General features: G+C 42.2%; 1 pseudogene; it reads right to left on the minus strand.

The window, feature by feature from the left end:
- Window positions 1-2,944, minus strand: part of LOC106338153 — a 14,470-nt pseudogene that overhangs the window by 3,612 nt on the left and 7,914 nt on the right.

Raw genomic sequence — 2,944 nt, forward strand, 5'->3', positions numbered from 1 at the left:
AATGTTTTATTTTTATTTGTAGAACTTTGAATTATCTAATATGTTTTCAGTTTTAATTTTAATTTTATATTTTCGAATTTAAATTTCACAAATTTTAATTTTTTCGAAATTCCGAGGAAAAGCACCCTCGGAAATTTCCGACGACCTTTTCCTCGGAATAAGTCGTCGGAATTTTAAAAAAAAATCCGAGGGAATGTTCCTCGGAATTTTCCGAGGGACTACGTTCCTTGGAAATTTCCGAGGGCCACGTTCCTCGGAAATTCCCGATGCAAATTCCGAGGAAGATTTCGTCGGAACTTCCGAGGATTGGACCATCGGAAATTTCCTCGGAATATACCGAGGAAGTCCTCCCTCGGTATATTCCGAGGAACTTTCCGACGATCTAGTGGTCCTCGGAGTTTCCTCGGAAATTCAGTTCCTCGGAATTCCGTCGGAAATTTCCGAGGGATTTCCGAGGAAAAATGAATTTCCGAGGAGTTATTTCCGACGACTTTTTTCGTCGGTATGTCGTCGGAATAGCCTTATTCCGACGACATACCGACGATTTTTTCCCTCAGTATGCCGCTGTTTTCTTGTAGTGTATCTACTAACGTCCAAGTGTGATTTTTGTTGATGCTTTCTATCTCGTCTTCACACGCGCCTGTCCATTGCTTATTGTTCTTTGCTTCTCGAAAGCTAGTAGGTTCTTCATTGATTGAGTGTAGCAGCAACTCACATTCTACTTCTGCAAGCAAGATGTAGTCGTCAAGATGGCTAGGTTTGTTTTGTTTGACGAGTTGATCTTCTTGTTGCATGAATTGTAGCTTCCTCACTTGTTTGATCTTCGGCGTGTGTTTGCTCTGTTCCATCTTCTTGTTGCTCTGTTTCTTGTTGTTCTGTTTCTTCGGCAGCATCCTCTTGATTAGCACCTATCACAAACGGACCTTTGCCTTCGTCCAGTGTTGTTCCCCAAGCCATATGAAAGTTACCAGAGTTGTTTTCTTCTATCTCTGCTCCCTTCCAATTCCAAGCTACCTTTTCATTGAAGATTACATCTCGGCTTACTACAATCCTCTTCGTAGTAGGGTTGTAAAGCCGATAAGCTTTCGAGCCAGGCTCGATCCCAAGATGAACAAGAGCTTGTGAGAGATCGTCTAATTTCCTCAAATGGACCGAGTCCACTTTTGCATGCGCAACACAACCAAACACTCTAATGTGTCCAATACTAGGTTTTCTTCCTTTCAAGCTCTCGTATGGCGTTTGATTCATTAGAGCTCTGGTAGGAACACGGTTGATAACATACGTGGCGTGACGTACTGCTTCTCCCCACATGAAATTAGGAACTTTGGTTGCTTTCAACATACTTATGGTCATCTCCATGAGAGTTCGGTTTCTCCTTTCAACCACTCCGTTTTGCTGCGGAGAGCAGGGGGCAGTAAGATGGCGTTTGATGCCACTCTTGTTACAGAACTCTAGAAACTCTCGGGACGTAAATTCTCCTCATCTGTCCGTACGAAGCGTTCCTATTGATTTCTTTACTTCTCTTTCGATAAGGGATTTAAAATCTTTAAATCTCTCAAACGCTTCGCTCTTTTCTTTCATTAAGATGGACCACATATATCTTGTGCAATCATCGATTATCACAAAAATATATCGATTCTGAGATGGTGTAGTTGGAGAAATTGGCCCACACAGATCCGCATGTAGAAGCTCTAATGCAGTTGATGATCTGTATGGCGTTGCGTTCGGAAAAACTGTGTCTTGTCTGCTTGCCTACTAAGCATGAGTCGCACACCTGTTTTTCTTCTTGAATCTCTGGTAGGCCATGAACCATCTCTTTCGTCGCCATAGCTTTAATTGACTTGAAACTTATGTGACCAAGGCGTGCGTGCCATCTCCATGGTTCCTCTTTTAGCTTTGTAAGAAGACATACGGGTTTACCTACCTTGAGTGATATCTTATAGAGTCGATTAGAAGACCTAAGAACCTTAGTCAATAGTCTCCCGTTTGGATCCCTCAAAGTTAGATAGTTTTCCCGCATTCTAACATCGCAGCCTTGTTCAGTTGCTTGTCCTAAACTGAGAATGTTACTTCTCAACTCAGGAATGTAGTAGATGTCCGTGAGAAGTCGTTGTTCACCCGTCTTGGCTTCAAACAATATTGATCCCTTTCCATCGATATCAACACAAGATCCATCTCCGAATCTCACCCTTCCTTTGATATTATGGTTTAGCTCAGAAAAATATGATTTCTCACCAGTCATGTGATTGCTGGCACCATTGTCTAAGTACCACTCACCATCTTCTTTCTTGCTTGGATCAAACGCTTTAGGTAACACTTTTTCTTCGTTTAAGAACACCACTTCATGCATGTAAAGTGCGACGTCTGCAGTTTCAGTTTCATTCTGATTGAGCTCTTGATTTTCTTCTTTCTTCTCAGGGCATACCGACTTGAAGTGACCCTTTTTCTTGCAATTGAAACAGGTGATCTGCGAGTAATCTTTCTTTCCTTTGGTCCACTCTGCAGAGCTGCCTCTTCCGCGTCCTCTTCCTCTGTCGCCTCTGCCACGGCCACGACTTGAACCTCTCCCTCGTCCTTTCGAGTTCTGATCATATGATCCTTTTGAACTTGAGAATAGCAGGCTGTTTTGTTGATCGTTTGGTGTATTCCCTTTAATGCGTTCTTCATACGCTTTAATTCTTCCAACAACATCTTCATACTTGATTGTATTTAGATCCAACATCTGCTCGAGAGAGGCCACCATCATAATGTACTTATTGTGAGGAATACTATTTAAGAACTTCTTTACAAGTTTCGGTTCTTTAATACTTTGTCCTAACGAGGCCGCTTTAGAAGAAAGTTCAGATAACTTTCCTGAGAAGGTATCAACAGACTCGTCGTCATTCATCTTCAAGCGATCAAATTCGTTCATCAACGTCTGCAGCCGAGCTTCCTTTACACGATC

This window comes from Brassica oleracea, chromosome C4 (genome assembly GCF_000695525.1).
Source record: "Brassica oleracea var. oleracea cultivar TO1000 chromosome C4, BOL, whole genome shotgun sequence".
Classification (NCBI taxonomy): domain Eukaryota; kingdom Viridiplantae; phylum Streptophyta; class Magnoliopsida; order Brassicales; family Brassicaceae; genus Brassica; species Brassica oleracea.